Source organism: Chlamydotis macqueenii, chromosome 1, assembly GCF_036417535.1.
Source record: "Chlamydotis macqueenii isolate bChlMac1 chromosome 1, bChlMac1.mat, whole genome shotgun sequence".
In the NCBI taxonomy this organism is placed as follows: Eukaryota; Metazoa; Chordata; class Aves; order Otidiformes; family Otididae; genus Chlamydotis; species Chlamydotis macqueenii.
This window is the reverse complement of record NC_141556.1, coordinates 201,851,440-201,872,604: the sequence shown is the minus strand read 5'-3', so window position 1 is coordinate 201,872,604 and position 21,165 is coordinate 201,851,440. Positions and strand designations below refer to the sequence as shown.

The following is a 21,165-nucleotide window of genomic DNA, read 5'->3' as shown; positions in this document are numbered from 1 at the left end:
GCAAGTAAATATTCTTCTTCTAGTTCTGGTTGTATGTACGAAAGTGGAGTCAAAATATTCTGGTCCAAGCTGTTCAGCTGTGTTCAGGATGTAATCTGGTATAGTTATCTTTCGTGGTGAAAAAGAAGTTCATAACCATGCCCATTGTCATCTCTGATAAATTATGGTAGTTCCATTCCAGCTATTCTTATTGTAGAGTTTATCACAATAGATTATCACAGAAACTAAGGTTTTAGCAAGATTCAGTGAAGAATTAGACATTTAATTTAACAATAATATCTGAATTCTAAGAACAACTATATTTACTAACTTTTAAAAGAGCTTTGGGGCTTAATCTCTAATGTGGATGTTATAAATAGACTGCAATAGGTTTCTTTCCTTTTCTTCTAAAGCATTTATCAAACATTACCATTACAGATGAACTATTGCTCCAGACAGGCCTGTGGTCTCATCTACCAGTTTCTATCTTCTTAAAGCAATGGAGTCAGCAGCATTGTCCTTTATGTGCCATATCCCTCTCCTTCAGCCTTTCTGAATGGAATAACAACTCTTTGCAGTCGAAGAGCACTGAACTTCTTGTGATAATATCTGTTGTTCATCAAGTATTTAGATATGTTAGAAGAAAAGTAATTTTTTTTATTGAACTGAGAGGTACATGAGTACTAAGGGTACCATACTCCCATTGTTACTACTGATAGTACCAAATTGTATGGATTATTCAGGTTTTTCTGGGAGGAAGGGGTGTTAAAATCCAACCAACTCCAGCAGGGTGGGATTTAACTTTGTGTATCGGGAGAAATTTAAGTTACTACATGAAATTTCAACACACATGTTCTAATTTCTGAGACTTCAGAACAAACTATAATATAGGTGATCTTGTGTATTTTTTTAGACATAAATAAATAATCGTATACCCAGCTTTAAGTTTTGGTCATTGATAATTAATAGTAATATAATATTCATTAATTGTCAGATTTTCAGCTATATTATGTTTTTTAAGAGCTCTGTGATACTTAATACATATCTAGATATAGAAATTACAGAAAGCGAGGAAGAGAAAGAGAACAATTCACATTTGCTAATTAACATTTTGTAGAGACACAATCTAAAAGTGATAGGTACCTTTTCTTGATGTTTCTGCACCTTTTCCCACAGCACATTGTTATTAGCTACGACCTTTTTGCGTTCATGGTCATTTGTTTGGGTTTAGTTCAATAATGTCTAAGATAATGACACACTCGTCCACATTGTTGGATATATTCCTTAAAGTGCTATGAGATTTGGTTCTTTGTTCATTACCGCTTGTGATTTATTTGATTTCAGTGTGTGACTTATTTGTCACCATTATCTGTGCAGTTACAAAAACACTGTTCTGTACCCACAGATTTTTCTGTTACTGAGTTAACTTTACAGAAATTATTTATTCAGTTTACTCAGCTGGATCTGGCAAAATCATCTGTACATCACTGTTAGAAATTTGAATTAAGTTGCTGAGTCTTTGAATATTACTTCTTTTTTTATTCAAAATAATAAATGAAGATGACACTTCTATTTTCATGTTTGAGCATATACTTCATCAGTTTCTTACAGTCACTTTTTTTTTTTTAATTTCTTATACAATAGCACAGCTCTTCTTATTAATCTGTGCACTGAAGACTGGAATTCTGGAGAACACTTTTTCTTTTCCACTTATTTTGAGCTTGAATTAAACAGCCTCTTGGGAATCAAAATTCTTCAGTGCTTTGTAGAGATAAAATAGATGTTTAATATATTTAGAAATGTATTTCTATTTATAAGATCACACAAAATATATCTGTATTAATTACAAATATTTATAACTAGGAATGTCAGTAAACCCCATCTCTATCTTCCTTCTCTTTTTTTATAATAAAGTACATAAGTTTTTGTTTATTTAAATGAGAAAATGGGTGGCTTTCTATATTACCTATAATACATTAAATAAAATAAATCTGAGGAAAAACAATATATTTTAACAATATTTATGAAAGTATTGTGGGACATTCATAATTATTGCATGACTGAATTCTTAATCCAGGGTTGCTGCACAATGAAAGCCTAAGGACAGAAATAAGTCTAGGGAAAAGAAAAGGGCTATCTTTTGTTAGCCAAAGAATACAATTCAAAAACAAATAAAGTTTTGAGATTATGTTATTCAGATGTTCTAAATATACAGACAACTACTGCAAGAGTTTTTTTTTTTTGTCTTCCAAATTCATGGGCTTCTTCACACTGATCAGCTGTTGAATAATTTCAGATTAATAGTCATTACAAGAAGCATGATTAAATAGAACCAGGTGCTGCCATAGTTAGCACATGATGGATTGCAAAAAAAATATTTGAACTACATTTACAGGATTCTTTATTTGGTCTATAGCACTCAGGTAAATGCGTTACCACTGTGGGACCCGCTGTGCTTCATTCTGAAGCATCTTCATTGTTCGTATTGCAGATGTTTTGCATATCAAGCTCTTTAATAAAATAACTATAATACTGAATTTGTTGTTGTAATGATGAAAAAGTGATGTTATGCCAGTGGTTTAATTGCCAGTGGTTTACCAGCTTGAAACTGAGGAAGTGTCTATGTCAAAGACAGGTAGATAAAAGAAAAATTGGAAGTAGTTATTACATTCATTAATTAAGGTATTTCAGCTATTACTGAGAAGACTTCCCTCTTAATCTTACATCAAGTCTGAAAAGCATGCATTAGGGGAAAAGTCTATTAGTATGTTAAAATTAAATAATTTGTATTTTGTGTAATATATTGATTTTAAATAATACATGTATACATCCAATTTCATATGCTGTGATAAATGAGTAATTTCACTACCTACATGCACTGAGTTCAAACCTAAGACTAGAAGGTTTGTCAAATGCACAAGAAAGTGATAAAGCCTACTCTGTGGAAGCACTGTGTCCTGCACTGGTAAAATTTTGTGGCTTTGCAGAAGCTCCTAACTGACTCACAAGAAAGTAAATCCACTTGTAGATTGCTTGTTCTGAAACCAAACATGCTGAAGCTATGTCAGAAAACACTGAAGCCAGCAGTCTGCTGATTCAGAATTGTTTAGAAAAAAACAATTGAAGTATCAGTAAACTTTGTGTGAATTAAGTAGTTTGTCCTCCCACACCATTGGAAGGCCAATAAAAACATAAGGTTATCATAAACTCTTAGTATTGAGTTTGGCTGATTGCATGGAGATGTCCATTCTTCATCGGGCTCTAATTTATGGTGGAAAAAGATCCAGAGCGATTGTGGAATGACAGAGTAAGATCCAGTGACTCTAGGAATTAGAAACAGTTGTTTCATCTGTTTTTTTTTTAAAAAAAAAAAGAAAAAAACCACAATTCCTCCATAGGTTCCAGAGTTGAAAATAGTAAATTTGGATGAAATATACTCCTGCTTTGTGAGATATTTTTAGCAACTCACCCTGTTTCCATTTTAAGCAGATCTGTTTTCAAATGCAATTATCTATGTTTTGTCTGTCTTTGATCAGAGGTATGAACCTTTAAATTGAATTTCTGCATTTGTGAATTTCATTTTAACAGATTCCTGTTAATTAAATGAAATTAAATTAAATCTTATGGCTAATGTCCTATCATGAAGACCAAGAACTAGTGTAATAACATACAGTGAAATGTAAGTCATTATTTAATTACCAAGATATTCATTGTTTAGACATGGTGATTAATTCATATGGCATTTACAAAGATGAAAATGGTAATTCTATGATAAAGTAATTAGGAAGAGGCATATTGCCTTGAATGAAACAAGACTCAATCTGTAAATCTTGATGAACACAGGCTTAATCAGGTCGAGGGAGGTGATTCTTCCCCTCTGCTCTGCTCTCGTGAGACCCCATCTGGAGTACTGTGTCCGGTTCTGGAGCCACCAACATAAGAAGGATGCGGACCTGTTTGAGACGGTCCGGAGGAGGGCCACAAAGATGATCAGAGGGCTGGAGCCCCTCTCATACGAGGACAGGCTGAGAGAGTTGGGACTATTCAGCCTGGAGAAGAGAAGGCTCCAGGGAGACCTTATAGCAGTATTTCAGTACCTAAAGGGGGCTTATAAGAAGGATGGGGAAAAACTCTTTAGCTTCGTTGTGTAGGATGAGGGGTAATGGTTTTAAAATAGAGGGAGGCAGATTCAGATTAGATATTAGGAATTTTTTTTTTACACTGAGGGTGACGGAAGACTGGCAGAGGCTGCCCAGAGGGGTGGTAGATGCCCCATCCCTGGAAACATTCAAGGCTTGGTTGGACAGGGCTCTGATCCTGATCTAGTCAAAGATGTCGCTGCTCCTTGCAGGGGGGTTGGACTAGATGACCCTTAAAGGTCCCTTCCAAACCAAACTATTCTATGATTCTGTGATTCTATGAATCCTTTAAAATTTCTAATGTTTAATACCTTCTGATGAAGACAGTAATTTTTGCCCAACAGTAAATCTTTTGCACATGAAAATAATACTGAAATAGCACTTCAGTATTTGTATTCCAGAAGCTATGAATTATTTCAACAAATTTCCGTACATAAGAATATCAATCTGTGAAATAACTTATAAAGGGGGGGAGGTAAGGCTTGGCATTATTTATTTGGATGTCAATTTTTTGACTTGCTATAAAGCTTGGTCAGATAAAGCGTATCAGACTAATTTTTGAAGTCTCTGCATTTGATCATAAACTTTATTGTATTCCATTCATGTCATTCTCGTAGTGAGTAGTCTGAATGCCCAAACTGTTCTTTAGGTCTTAGAGTGTTCCATAATAGAGATCTTTTACATTTTTTTTTATGTGTGTAGTGATGCAGAAAACCAATTTTTTGGACACATTCTGTTCAAAATGTGCTGATATTTTTTTTTCAAAACCCATGGAATTCTGGAAATCTAGAGAAAAAGAAATAACATCCTGTAGCAAATTTGAAACTGCTACAACCACAGCTAACTCAATGGAGTTAGCCACCAGAATGTTATCTCTAGAAAACTTGAATATAATCTAAAGCTTCTTTATCTAAGACTAGAATATTATCCTAGAATATTGTATTTTTTTTCTGTCATGCACATTGTCACATACATGGAAAGGAAACCAATATAATTTGAATTTTAAACACACTTTTGTACCATCACAACTAAGAATATCGTGCAAGGCCAGTGTTGCATCCAAAAATTTCTTGTTGGTCTACATTTTTCTTGTGATAGTGAACAAGTAATACTGGTCTATTGAATTCTGATTGAGTTTGACATTCAGGCACAGCATCAGCCATGTATTTCCTTCATGATGTACCTACCCCTAAAGGTGAACACGGAAATGAATGTCTAGAGTGGTCTGTGAGGCTTCTGTGCTGCCTACAGCCTGGTTAGATTTCTATAGTCAAAGCAGAAGCAAAGCAGAAGCAAAGATTTTGTCATTAATGTGTGTTCTGGGAAAGATTAGACTTCTGTAAGTATTCTTAGAGTTAGATTATTTTGTTTTTAAAGGAAAAAAAAAAAAGATTGGATTAAAGCCAATCTAAAAATGTAAAGAAAATAAAAATTTGCTAATACTTGAAATTAACTTGAGTGATCACACAACTGAAAGAATTTAAGCATAGCTGAGCCTGACCAAGATCTCAAACACTGCATCTTCAAACTGCTAGATGTGAAACCAGATCAGAAAAATGTCTTATGAGATTAAACCTATGTCTTGATTCAAAACCCCTCGCTTTCTGGTGAAATTTGGCTTTTGAGTTTATAATGATGTATAATATCGACAACATAAACACTCTCATTTTTTGATGAAAGTAATTGTAGATTGTGATATTAGCTTGCAGCTACAAGGTTACTTTATAGTCAAAGTGAACATGAATCTTTCATCTTACCCTTTGTTTTTTATTTTTTTTATGATAGCATTGCCTAAGGGCTCCAGTGTGTAGTACTTTATTCTTTGATAATTTGAACACTGTTTAGCCATTGATACTCTTCTTAGTTTACAACCTGATTGTTACTTTTGAATCACAGTGCCCAAATTTTAGAGTAGGTCAGAAAATAGCTGGAATTCCTCCTGAGGAAGCACAGGCTGCGAAAGAACCTCTGTCACCTTCTCCATCCCAATTTGTCCTTCCCCACTCTTTTCTAATATCTGCTGTCCTCCCTGTGCAAAACTCATGAAAATGTCTAGTCGTGGAAGAATCTGCTTAGAAAGTAATAAGAAAGTTTTCTTGTACCTTCCCTATTATTTGCATATCTTTGCAAGGATAACAATAATCTCCCTCTTAATGAATTTCTTTGTTTAACAGTCATCAAGCCTTGAGGTAAGACGTGCTTAGTAATTCAGACAATCATTACTTTGCTGATTAAATAAGTACCAAATTTGGATAGACAAATTAGAAATACAGCTAATTCCGGCCTGACCAAGAAAAGCTTTTAGATGCAAATTCTAATTAGGTAGAAATGGTAGTCTGTGAAAAAGTAGTCAATGGACCATGGTTCATAAATGACTCAGAGGTCCCAAACTCTTGACACAGGTATAGTGATAACTAACGTCCCCTTTTCAAGGATAATTACTGTAAATCCATACTTATTTCATTTTGGGTAGTAGGATCAACTGATTAACAAACTGATTTATCTACTGCTTGTGTCACTGCGGTACAACTGAAGAGGCAGACTGTCTATTTGTTCTGCTACAGACTACAGGCATAGAATGTGTCTTCCTTGCTTGGATTACCAGAGTAGCTACACTCAAATTGCTGAGGATTGATTCTGCATTCACTGCATCTCCTTTTGTGTGAGGCAAAACCCATGACTCTTTACATTGTCATTAAATTAAGTCTGTTTTCTTCTTTTCCACTAACTGCTCCTGTTTTCATAGAATTATAGAATTGTAGAATGCTTTGGGTTGGAAGGGACCTTTAAAGGTCATCTAGTCCAACCCTCCTGCAATGAGCCAGGACATTGCCCACCATTGTTTACAGTTGGACTCAAGGGTTCATGATTCTATGATTATATCTTCAACAAGATCAGGTTGCTCAGAGTCTCATCGGACCTGACCTTGAATGTTTCCGGAGATGGGGCATCCACCATCGCTTGGGGTAACCTGTTCCAGTGTGCCATCACCCTCATTGTAAAAAAATTTCTTCCTTATGTCTAGTCTAAATCTACCATCTTTTAGTTTAAAATTGTTCCCCCTTGTCCTAGCACTACAAGCTCTATTAAGAAGTTTGTCCCCATTTTTCTTATAAGCCCCCATTAAGTATTGAAAGCCCGCTTTTCTGAGTATGAGGGATAGCTCTGGAAGATTAGTAGAGGACTCAGAAAGGTGATGTTACTGAATTATAAAAAGATCATAGAATCATAGAATGGTTAGCATTGGAAGGGACCTTCAAAGGTCATCTAGTCCAACCCCCCTGCAAGGACCAGGGACATCCCCAACTAGATCAGGTTGCTCAGAGCCTCATCCAGCCTGGCCTTGAACGTTTCCAGGGATGGGGCCTCCACCACCTTTCTGGGCAACCTGTTCCAGTGTTCTATAACTCGCATCGTAAAAAATTTTTTCCTAATTTCTAGTCTAAGTCTACCCCCCTCTATTTTAAAACCATTACCTCTCGTCCTATCGCAACAGGCCCTACTAAACAGCCTTTCCCCATCTTTCTTGTAGGCCCCCTTGAGGTACTGGAAGACCGCTATCAGGTCTCCCCGGAGCCTCCTCTTCTGCAGGTTGAACAGCCCCAACTCTCTCAGCCTGTCCTCATAAGAGAGGTGCTCCAGCCCTTTTATCATCTTCGTGGCCCTCCTCTGGACCTTCTCCAACTGGTCCATGTCCTTCTTGTGTTGGGGGCTCCAGAACTGGACACAGTACTCCAGGTGGGGTCTCACCAGGGCAGAGTAGAGGGGGAGAATCACTTCCCTCGACCTGCTGGCCACGCTCCTCTTGATGCAGCCCAGGATGCGGTTGGCCTTCTGGGCCGCAAGGGCGCATTGCCTGCTCATGTTAAGCTTCTCATCCACCAGCACTCCCAAGTCCTTCTCCTCAGGGCTGCTCTCAATCTCAAGATGCTGAATTGAGCTAATCCATGTTAGCTCAAATATCTCCCAACTCATACTAACAGTTTGTATTTGAGTAGGAATCTCATTAGATTCAATATTTGAAGTTATAAATCAAAATACCTCCACAGTAAAGATAAGCCCAGAGGTTAGAGTACTTCATAAATGTCCATAAAGAAAAGTCCATATGTGATCTTGGAACCTGTCAAGCTGCATCTTGAATATACAGATATTTCTGGGTATGACCTGTTAAGCCTTATCAAGCCCAATGCCTTATGTTAGGTTCTAAGCCACATCCCATTCTCAAAGGGGTGTTTTTACCTGGTCCCTATGGCAAAGACTCCATCTTACTATGTTCCCTTCCATAGCCCTGCTGCTAAATGACAGCTTAGGTTTGCACTTTCCATAAAAGCAGTAAACAAAATCACCTTATAAAAACAGTCTTTATTTTTGCTGATTGTCCCTGGAAGAAGCTATGAAATCTTGAATTAAAAGAAAGGTCACTTACTCTTTACTTCTACTAGTAAAGTAGAAGTTCTTCTACTACTAAGTTCTTCTACTTTTGTGCAGTTCACAAATAATGCTATAATCATATCCCCAGCAACAGTGTGAAAAGAACTGCAAAGTTTGAACACTTATAAAATTAGGGAAATAATGATGGATGAAGTTACAACTGTAATCTCAGTTCAGTGGGAATGCACCTAAGTTTGACAGGAGCCTGAATCAACCAGAGTTTTGAGAACTTGTCTGCAACTTTTAATCAAAGTGAGCACTCCTAAAGCACCAAAAATCTTTAAACCACAGGAGTTATGAGTTCTTAGAAGTTAAATATAATCAAGGAATATTTTTTAAATGAAGCAAACTTGGCAACAGAAAAGTAAAGCTATAAACAGATCAACCCCATCCACTGTGTCCTTGGAAGGCTTATCCTTCCCTTCAGGTTTGCCCTTAGTTCAGCAATCTTTCATCAAGTTTCAAGAAACTCTGTATGTAGTCCTCTCTGTATCCCTAGGAAAAATATCTTTCTTTTCATCACCTCTGATCCCTGACTGCATCTGTTCCCAGACCTCAGAAAAGATGGAAAGAGACATACCGACATAGTGAACTACAAAATGACAGGCAAAACTGATGCCATCTGTCACTATCTGCTTTAAGGACACATTCACACTACTGGCTTTAGATATGTATCTTAGCCTTACGAGGTTCCTGGGATGTAGTTATCTGGTCTAATAGATTCAGAGCATACAATTAAAGTCATTAAAAAGACATCAACGTACTTTTGGATGGATATAGAAAATAATTCTGTATGCATGAGTGAGATGTGGTTATATAGTGAGCAGAGAGGTCTCTGTTGATTCAGTACTCCTCTCAGCTATCCCTAGAAGGGAACTTGTTCCAATTATCTAAACTTATAAAATGGGTGTCCTGGTTTTGGCAGGGATGGAGTTAGTTTTTTCCTCTCAGTAGCTGGTATGTTTTGGATTTCGTGTGTGAGGAATGTTGATAAACACCCTGATGATACCAGTTGTTCTGAATGAGACCAAGGACACCGTCCTGCTTTCCAAGTCTCGCTAATTTGCAGATGCAGGAAGCTGGGAGAAAGACAGACAGCATAATTGATCCAAACTGGCCAAAGAGAGTATTCCATGCCATAAACGTCATGCTCAGTATATAAGTAGGGGCAGGCGAGGGTGGGTATCTGCCTTCCTGGCATCCATCTTTCCTGCTTATTTTGCTGGCATCGTTCCCCCTACCTTGCTGGCTCCCTTTTGCTCCTTTGCTTGCTGCTCGGTTTTGTTTCCATGATCGCTGCTCGGGATGGGCTGTATTGGTCATTGGGACATCGGGTGGTGAGAAAACACATATTGTTCACTTTGTATATTTTTAATATCCTTATATTCTGTTATTATTGTAGTTTTCCCTTTTTATTTTAGTAAATTGTCTTCATCTCAACCCACGAGTTCTCCTTCCTTCCCAATTCTCTCCCCCATCCCCTGGGGAGGGGGAGGGTGAGCGAAAAACTGTGTGGTGATTCGGGCTAAACCATCACAATGGGTTTTTCTGATTAGTCTATCTGTATAATTATATGACAGAACTGCATGTCTGGCAGTGGGTTATCCTCAGTGACATAGTAACTTTTTCATTCTATTTTCTGTGCGCTGTGCTCCTTCCTCCATGCCAATGTCATTGATAATGCAGTTTGTAGGTAAGGTTAGGGGAAGAAGAGAGGTGGAGCAAACAGCAGCCATAGCATGCTGTTTTGTACAAGAAAATAGATTTAGGGAAGAAAGATTGAGAACAAAAAAAAATGTTGAAGAAAGTAAATAGAATTTAGGAAAACAGGGAAGATTATATCACTGAAGAAGTATGATGTTCTTGTTTCAGTGCTGCTGAGAGAAGATGTGTACTTATTGAATCTGTTCGTATGAAGTGATCCAGGAAGTCTTGGAGTTGTGTGTCGCATAAATGGCCCAATGCTGCTTTGACTCTCTCAAATAGAAAACAAGAGTCAGTTTTTGGCATTGGAGTTTTCCATTACAATTGCAGGAGGAGAGACCGTAGAATGGTTGCACAGCTGCTCTGCAACCAATCTGTAGGTGTTACACAGCTGAAACCACACAACAATTCACTGCTGCCTCTAGAGCAATATGGGATCCTCTTCAATGCCTGATGTCAATTGGTGGTCTGGCGCCACAACCATGATGGCTTGTATCTTGAAATTAGCAATCCAGAACTGATCATCGGTATCATCTGGGAGTATGTGGTCTCACCAGTGGGATGTAATGATGTGATATTATATTGTCTCTTATGCTCTGTTGCACATAACTTATGTCACCTAGGAAATTCCATCTGTTCTCTCTCATGCAGTGATAGAACTGCCGATAGATATGTCAGTTTTAGAGAGAAACACCTCCTACCGAACTCTTATTACAGCTTATAATTAAAATCTTTTGAGTCATGACTGAAGTTCAAGGTATTCCAAAGTAAACTAAAGATTTTAAAGTTCAAACAACCCTAATCAATAGATTGTTTGTCAGTAAGAACTTTGTACCCTTTTCACCCTTAGTAGTAGTGGCAATACAGTTCTCTGAAGGGAACATCTACGTCTTTTTAACTGCCTTTTCCCAGTTAAAAGATTGTATTTCATCTTGTGACACTACAAAAAATAGTTCTTGTTTTACCTAGATTTTTAAACATAGTAGCAGATTATCTTCCAGAATGCAAAATGAACTCAACCAGTCTGAAAACTGATGTTAATAAGATCCTAGTCTGTTATGGTCAAAATCTTATTTACAATTGCTACAGTCTAGAAGTATTTTACGACACCAAGCTGAGAGGTGCAATTGACATGTCTGAGGGACGGGATGCCACCCAGAGGGATCTAGACAAGCTCGAGAAGCTCTGTATCTTTCATGAAAACAGTGTGCAAACTAGGCTGTACTCCATCTGAGACCTTATAGTTATTAGAAGGGGAGAAAATAGGTGCTGTTTCACAACAGAAATGGTTAGAAAGCCAGCAATTCTGCATAGCATTGCATCTTACAAAGAAATTTCTAAACAGTGAGTGAAGAACTTGTAGCTATTGATCCAAGCAAATGATCATCATGCTAACAGAGTCTCGCCCCAAAAAGTTTCTACCTGGGCAAACATACACTAAGAGCCGGCTTTGCACACTCTTCCTTCTCTGATCTGAAGTTGTGGCAGCCGCTACCCTCTCCATCTGTCTTGTCTTTGAATTACACAGAGATTACACATCAGATGGTTGAAATCACAATTTTGCAAAATGCACTCAAATTCAAAGACATTGTTAGAAATTAACAGAATGATATATTAAGAGCATGTATTAGTAGATCATTACAGTTATCTCAGCCCTCATGTACTGTGAGCAGATTCATCTCATTCTAGTGTCTATTTCTAGAAATGCCAGACAAGAAGATGCTTATTTGGGATTTTTTTTTTTTGATGCATTATATCAATGGGACATAGAAAGTATGTATTTAAGTCCTAATCCTTTTCAGACCTCCATGCTGGCTAATTTGGATGGATTCATAGCCCTCTTGTTGATTTGTTTCTCAGCTGTGAGCCTCCCTTGCAAGCAGTCAGGAGCCAGTTTGGCCACTGGTACCTTGCCATCTTGCTTGGGATTATGGCGTTCAGCTCCCAGTGACACTTAAATAACTGACTGTTTATGTAGGCAAGGAAGAGATCACTAAAAAGTAGAAAACAGCTCCATCACAGTGGTCTTAAACAATGCATATTAGTTTATTACAAGCTACATTGGTTTATTCTCTTTTTTTTTTTCCTAAGAGCAGTGTTTTAATGCAAAAGAGGTCAATTGCTCTCATCTACCCAAATCTTCCATTCACATGAAAGCAGTAATAGTGTCTCTAAGAAAATAATTTTTCAGGGAGGTGGGAAAGATTACATTTCATTGCTGTCTTACATGGAAATACCACTTGCAATTAATATTCTAGTGGTGTTGCCATACAACATGAATCAATGTTGGAAAGTAGGTTCCATCTGACTGGACGTTATTAACAGAGCTTACAATAATAATACTTTAGCTAGATGACTTCTGCCCTAAGTGTATGAAAATTTCCCATGTAAACATCTAATTAACAGTCTTAAATTTACAAGAATCTCATTTCAATGGAATTAAAGTTTCTGCTGCTCGTATCATATTGCTGAAGTTAATCTTATCACTTCAAGCATAGCATAGTTCAGCTGTTTCGAGCTGTGTCTTCATCTAGTATAAATCAAAATACATCCACGTAGTTGAACGAAATTATGTCATTTTACACTGGCTAAAGGTCTGCTCCCTTGAACACCTCGTCTGTTTGAATTTCACCTCTTGCATACCAAGTCTGCTTTTGAGTACTAAAGTTACTTTTCTAGCTAACAAGTGAAACATGGAAATATCTTAAAGTAACTAAAGTTTTCGCCTGTATTTTTCCTTTCCTGAGGGAATTATGAAGTCCTACAAGCACTTTATTATTTCTAAAGCTTCTGAGGAAAATAGAATAAGTTAATAATTCATTGCAGTCACTTAGGAACATTGAAAAAATTATTGTGATAAAAGTCTTTTCCTTGAAAAGCAGGAACATTTTCTAAGTAGCAGAATATTTCTGACATTGAAGTAGTGTGTAAAAAAGAGGAAATAAATTTAATTATTTAAAATATTAAAATATATTTTAATTTTAAATGGCTCCAGAGCACAATACGGATTGTAAAAATATAAAAGAATATTTTCATCACTATAGAGTAATTTCAGCATATTGTATTGTCCTAAACCATGTATTGTCCTAAACCATGTATTGTCCTAAACCAAACATATTTTATAAAAGCTTTTAAAAGGACTTTAGGACTACAATGCACAGCAGAAAATACCTTAAATTGCCTTTCCTACCCTCTGGGACACCTACCTTGAGATATCTTCTGAGGAATTCCTCCCATTTTTCTTCTTTACTGAAGACCAAACACATTTTGGGGCAAAATATTTCAGCAAAATGGCAAAGTGGCAATTAGCAAAGCAATGCTGAATTTTCAAAATGTACCAACTGATCTCTCTTATTTAACCATACTAGTGAAAACACAGAATAATTTAAAAGCCTTCTTGTTTGTCTAAGTTTTGTAGATAATTGATTACTGATTTGAACATCTGTTCCATTTACAGTTAGGCTCTGATCTAGTTTAATACATTAGCAGATGCTTAAATTTTAGGACCTTTAAATAATAATTGACATTAATGTTATTAACAGTCTTTAAAGCAAACTATGTGCTTAAGTACTAGTCTGAATAAAGTCATTAATATGAAGCACCATTAAACCCAGTAATGACCAGACTACTCGTACAAAGAAAAAAGCACTTCAAGAGATCATGTTAATTCTGACACATCTGTCGTTTCCAGCGTTTACTGCTCAGCAGCGCTGTAGAAATCATACTTATTCCCTATGCTTAGAGCAGAAGCTGCATTTGTTAGCAAAAGCTGTCTTTTAGTATCAGCCACTTGAAACAGTATTTACGTATGTGGACACCATTTGCACGGGTGAGAGCTGTGTATATTCATGCACAAATGTTCCCGTGCAGCAAACAGCAAGGACAAAATGAGAGATCTGCTTGCGGCTCCTTTGCAAAAAAAAAATGCCCTAGATAGTTTGCGTAGATTAGCTTAAATAGAGCTGGAAGTAGTTTGCAGTACATTAATGATAACTCTTAGCATATTCCAGTGACCTAAGATATCACACACAGGAGTTGCACCGTTACAAATGTTTGAAAATCTGAGGTGAAGAAAATACAAATAATTTTGTGTTTTGCCAAGGGACTGGGCCAAATATAGTCTTGTTTCTAATTAGGTCAACAATATTTAAAGAAAAAGACTGTATCTAGGATGATAATATTAAAAATGTGTATAAAGTAGATGGCATTCTGCTTACTTAAGTGGTTTTACTATAGCAATAACTCATATCCATTTTCTGTGAGTCAGAGGCTTGTACATCTATTATGAAGGAGCAAGAGAAAGCAAGGGGAAATGAAAGAGCCCACAGCTGTTCAAGGAGAAATAAAGGTTTCAACTATTTACAAATACTTGTCCCAATTCTTTGTAATCTACATTAAAGGATACTGACAGATCCCATACCCAAGCTAATGTGAAATGACAGATTGCTCAGATCAGAACACTGTGAGGGGCCACAGGCTAAATAAGTCAGTGCAGCTTCTCTCCATTTGCATCTTTAAAGTTCTTACTTCCAACATGCAGACAAACCAATTTCATACTCCTGGTTTTAGACCCCAATGAGAAATGCAGGGGGAAAATTTCTAACCACTTCAATAACCTCCACTTTTCTTTTACCCAGTTACTAGGTGTTAACATCTGCAAAGCTTTTAACTAACTGTAGTGCTTTCCTGATTGGAGTGACTATTTTACTGAAGTCATATAAAATATTCTTTTGACTTTAAAAGATAAAGTCAAAATACAATATAAAAAAAAAAAATGTACACCGAGAGAGGTAAAAGTGTTCATAAGTCTAATGAAACTACTCATTGCTAATTCTTCCTCCTCACCAAAAATAGCCACACAACTTAATTCAATTTTTTTCTTGCTCTGTAGTTTTTATTGAAAGAATATAAAGGTCCAAGTGTAATCTATCTGGCATTCATTTCTGTTAAGATCCAGACACTGTGTCACTGTTCCTGCTACAAGTCCTCGGTAAAATCCTGAAGGTTGTGTTGCAGTTTTAACTTTTGCTGCCTCGACTGCTCAGCTCCTTCAGCATCCAGACTCCACAGTCCATTGCAGAATTTTTAAACAATTTCTAGCCACAGCATCAAGACATCTGTTTGTGAGAATCCACTATGAATGATACAGCAGAATGAAAATTAGTTTCCCCTTCTCATTATCTTAATCTTGATGGAAGTCTCTGCTCACTGATTTTATATGTGATAGGAAGAACAAATGCACATCCTGGCCCTGGTGGGTCAAGGTAAAACTGTCCCTGGTGATAAACACAGCTGTGAATTTCCACCATCTAAACCAGTATGTCCTCTACTCGCTGTGAATAACATCGGAGAACTTCCATGGTGGGTAGTACCAGATATTGATGAATTGACATTTTGTCTGTAAGTCAGTGGAGCAGTATAAGCATCCAGACTACTAATATGTTTCATTTATCCTTAAGAATTAATCAAAGGGAAAATAATCATAACAATACGGCAGAACAGACTTCACTTTCTTATACCAAAACAATGATTGTATTTCCTACTTCTTTATTCTTCCCCTCAAAATAAGGCCACAGATTACAGTCACTTTCACAACTTTTCTGTGCATGAAACAACAGAAAGGAAAAAAGCTTGCTACTTTTTAATCAAAATACTGTAAAATAAAGGATATCTCTTTAAAATCCTGCCAAACTCCCCCTATGAGCAACTTTTAAATATCGTATTCTACTCAGTCCTCTCCTCTAATTCACATGAAGTCTAAAGGAATCGGAATGTTGTCATTCACATTTGTGGGGAGCTTCCACTCTGTTCATCTCCGTCAGAACTTTTCCTCACCTCTCTGTCAGTCAACATTGATTAAGAAAAGGCATTTCTGACTGCCAAATAAAGGGCTGCCAAGCACCATCTGTAAGCAAGGATGCAGCATTTCCTATGAGCCTAATTTCCATCCATTAGCTTCTCAGCAGACACTTGGTCTCAGAGAACACTTTTCTGTTCATGTCAACATCCCATATGCAAATAGTATGTTCGTCCTTCCAGAAAAAAAAACCAGCAGATTCTTTATCAGCGATCTTACTCTCCCTGGTACATTCTTTATTGGTAAATGAAGAACAAAATTATTGGTCTGTGTGAGGTAATGTATTTTTGTTCAAACAAATGTACTAAGAATGTTTCCAATCTTAAGTGTTACTGCTGAACAATAGCATTACAATGATAATAATAACTTGGAAATATTGTCTGAAAATACATTTATATTTTTATATATAATATATATAATATTTTATATATATAACTGTTTTGCAGCCTTCCAATGTCAATCTAAGTCAAATCCTGAAGCCTCAAAGAAGAAAATTTACACTCTCATTCATGCTTTTATGGCTTTGTAACAATTCTCAGCCTAGTTTACTGGTTGTGCTATCATTTGCAAAACTGACTTTATAGAAATGCTACTAATATGTATTCCAAACTTGCTGATATTCTAGTCAAGAAGACCACAGGCATTGCAAGCTGGGCATCCAACAGCTGCACTATTTCATATAAAGTCATAGTGGAAAAATATAGTACACACAGATATCAGATACACTTTTAAATTCACATTCCATTTCAATTTAGCTGTTTTCATTATTAGTTTGTTGGGGTTTTTTAGCTTCATGGGCATAGAGCCTGCAGTGAAGCTTGTGGTTAATTGATTTCTGAAAGAGCAGGTGTTTAAGTTCAAAGACCAGCATCACACTTGGAGCTCACCACCATCATTAGCAGACTTTATGTCCCTTAATTCTTTAGACCGTGTCTAACATTACACTATGGGCTTGAGTCACCTACCCCCAAATTCCTGCTGCCCTGTAAGAGTCCTACAGTGCCATCCTGGCTCACGTCTAGACTTCAAAAAGACACACTTAGACCTGCTGTAAACCTCCATGTCTGTGCTGTAAGCAGTTAAGTCCTCTCATAGGTCTTGTGTCACATTTGTCAGCTCTGTGCAGGTGTTGTGGATACCTTACGGCTATTTCTATATGAGTAGATATGTATGGATGAATAGGAGCAGTAAAAAGTTGACACTGTCCACACTGCCTAATTCTGAGTTTCTCTTTGGAATAGTTCTAGTCCAATTCCACAGACTGGATACGTATTTGTAGCTGAAAAGCAATGCACTCCTCAAGCATCTCTCCTAGTTTAGCATCAGCTGAAGTTCATATGCTTAGACTGCTTCATTTTACAAACCAATGACACAGCAAGTGGGGACAATGGGACATTAATTTCCAAGTTATGGTCTTGACATGTACAGCTGCTGGGATTTTGTCCCTCAGATTATGTCAGGTCATAACAGGCACTTACGTCTGGGGAACTAAATAAAGATTCGAGGGTGAAAATCAGTTCCAGGTTGAGATATCTTATTATAGATATCTATAATGTGAATTAGACATCTAAACTTTTTTACTGTTAATAGAAGTTCCACTGACGATTGACAATATCCATGAATTAACATGTAAAATAGAAACTCACCTCACGTGTAGACACCTTAGCTTTCATTCTAAGAACAGCCTCTAAAACAAAAGGTTTTCTTTCCTCCCTGGTCATCCTGATGATTCTCATGAGTGCCAGTTTGATTAGAATTAATCTTTCTGAATATTGATGATCAAAATTGTCCTATATTTCATATTATGTTTCCTCAGCACCTTATGTATTAATACTTCCATAACAAGCTGCAGGTTGGTATCTGACATGTTCTAGAGTTGCACTCGCCTTTACTGCATGGTATGGTTAGTGCAGAGCCACAGTCACTACTTTTTTATGAGCCTGGTGCTCAGTCATCAAAGCCCTCCTGTTTGATGTGCTGATCTTACTCTGTCAATGAACTATTTATTTCATTAAATTCCTAGCATCCTTCTTTTTGTATTCTGGTCATTAGGAAAAATAAGCTAATAGAACAAATAATCATTTCTCTTTAAAAAAAAAAAAATTTCTTCTGTTCAACCAGTTTCTTAACCACCGTAAATTTCTGTATTAAACCTGTTTAACCAGTCCTGTGAATTTCAGAATGAAAATCATGCATGAAATCCATGGAAGATCAAACCTGCATTCATTTTCTCTAGAAGATGTGTCTTCTTACTAACTATTGTAACAATTTAGTCTCATTCACTGTACTTTAGCTAAAACATGTTGAATTTTATCTCATGTCCATTTGCTGCTGTATTTTCATTTTTCTTTCCTGATAATTCCTGATAAAATCTTTGTTGCTATTGATCCTAAGCCACCATGCTTATTGACTCCAAGATATTAATGCTCATCTCTGTTTCTCTATGTTACTAGACAAGGGAAAATTGTTTTCTACAGAGACATTAAGACCATGTGCCAGTTTTTTTCAGAGTATTTGGATGGAAAACATCTATCTTCTTTATGTGATTACAATGAGTTTTCTTAAGCTTAAAGACAATAATTTCCAAACTATCACCTTGATTTCTCATCCATCCTTTCTCTATCTGTTCATCTATCATCATCTTTCCCTCAGTTTCTAATAAATTAATAGTTTAGGGGTTTTTTTTTCCTGAATTATCCTTAACTCTATCACACCGCCATTTCTTCTGTCTTTGCTTCCCTTTTATTTATGAAGCTAAAAAACCTTTTACTGTCGTATTTTCTTATTAAAATATGTAGACATACTATGCAGGTGGTCTCTCCATGACTGAGAGATATTGGCAGAGAAGAAGGAGAAGTCTATGTTCATGCTGTGTGCAGCAAGTGTTATGTGAATAAATAAAGCATTTCAGTTTCCATCATAACCAGCCTCTGGCTTTTTTCCCAAATACAAAAAAAAAAAGGAGAACAGATGAATGCTAGGCATTTAAAGGAACGTATTAATCTCTGAGCCAAATAATTCAGCAGCAAATGTGTTTTCAATTCCTTTGATTGAGCTATTACTCTATTCCTCATAGATAGTAAGAGCTTTTAGCTAAATAGAAATGTAGCTGATAATGTGTGTAAGATTCATTAGATAATCTTCCATATGCATCTAACTTCCTTTTCTTTTGAGCTGAGAATGAAAAACAGTCTTATATCAGGACTTATGCTGTGTGTAAGCTTTTATAATTTGTGAACACTGTAGGAGTGTCCTTTCATTTGTCTGGTGCTGACAGTATATTGATGAAAACTATTACTGTTGTGCAACGGCTATTGTCATACTAATAATAGGATGTCCTCTGAGCATTGATCACAGAGCATCTTGATAGGAAAACAAAACTTACACCAAAAGGAAAGAAAAGAAGCTTACATCCCTGTCAGTTCCTAAAGCAGATTGTTTCTTCAAAGATGTGACATAAAAAAAAAATTCAGGCCTTCTTTTTTGTTGGAAAAAAAAAAAAAAACAAAATCACAAAACTCTGATAGAGAAGCATTGCTTAGTATAATTATGTTTTCCATGAAATTATCCTTAGACAAAAAAAAAAGTGACTTATATACAGATACATGTTTGTTTAGAGCAAGGTGGGAGATGCATCATCAGATTGCACTAGGGAATTTGAGAGTTGACATGTCCTTCCTCTGCCCCGTTCACTTCTGAAGCTATTATTTTCTTCTGTCTCTGCTGAGAGCAGTGAGTGGTTTCACATCTGAAGTGAACAGAAGTACATTTTTCATTGGAATGAAATTCTGTTTTCTCCACTGCAGTGTTTATAAACTTCAGATAATAAAACATCATTTTTCATAAATGAAGTCAGAGAATAGGAAGTATTATTCTTTTTCCACAAAAAAAAAAAAAAAATATATATAAACAGTCCATATTACTGATTTAGTTTGAGCACATTATTGAATTTAAGCCTTTGGTAAATCACTTCTACTTTAAATCAAGGGTAACTCAGCTTTGCAATTTAACACGTCTACCCTAGAAAGGGAATTTCTTCCCTTTTTTGGCTGCTGAAGATCTGAACCTAGACCTGTTAATCAGGATGATCAAAGCGCTTTACTCCTGGTTAAATACTTCTCAAGGGACTTCCAGCAGAAGGAGTGCTAGTCACTATATTGACAGATAGAAAGCCCTCTCTGGAGAGATATATCTAAAACTCCAACCATCGCTGAGGAAAATCCACCCACCTACTTACTTAGACTCTCTCTAACACAGAGAGAGATCTTGCCTTGCTTTCAAGATACAAGAGAAGGAAGCAGTCCTTCATATCCTCCTCCACTTCTGTGTGACACCTAAAAGCACTTGCTGAGAATGATCCTCTTTCAGTGTCCATGCCTGCCAGAGGTCTTCCAACCTACATCTCCCATGTCATTTGAGAGAACCATAACCACTACCCAACCTGGGAAAGGATATACAACATCTCCAAGCAGGGCTTAGCTTAAATGCTACCTAAGAGTTGCTGTGTTCTTCTCTGTCAGGAAAGGAGCAATGATTCGTTACTGCTCTTCCAGGGCTGCAGCTTTAACAGGTAATAAATTCAGGGGCTTTGTTATTTTAGAATGGTAAAATTGTGTTTATTTTCACCTCTATCTAGCTTCATGGACTTCATGATTAATACTGTGTAAGCAAAGCCAAAATTTGAAACTTCTGAGTGTATATTGAACAACATTTCTCTGAGCATGCTTCAGTGGGGTTACTTACTGAAGTAGTGGAGCTGCAATCATACAAGACAGGGAAAAAAATAAAGCTGAGCTACAAAAAAGCAGAGATTATTTAAGTCCCTATGCTATGCTGTGTAGTGATGCCATAAATCATATTTTGACCAGATACAATTAATTTTATTTTTTTCCTAGTCCTCTTTTATATTTTACTTCCCATTCTTCTCAGATTTTATTTTAAAGGTAATTTTTTTTTTCTAAATGGAATAGCCTGTGCTTGGTATTAAAATGTGATTTGACAATAATATAGCCGTGAAACTTTAAAGACAAATTATGAAGAATCACCTTTCTTACA

At 36.5% G+C, this 21,165-nt stretch overlaps 1 protein-coding gene across 3 annotated transcripts in view; it reads left to right on the top strand.

Annotated features, from left to right (window-relative positions):
• CNTN5 (contactin 5) overlaps window positions 1–21,165 on the top strand; it is a 674,955-nt gene that overhangs the window by 577,779 nt on the left and 76,011 nt on the right. The window lies entirely within an intron of this gene.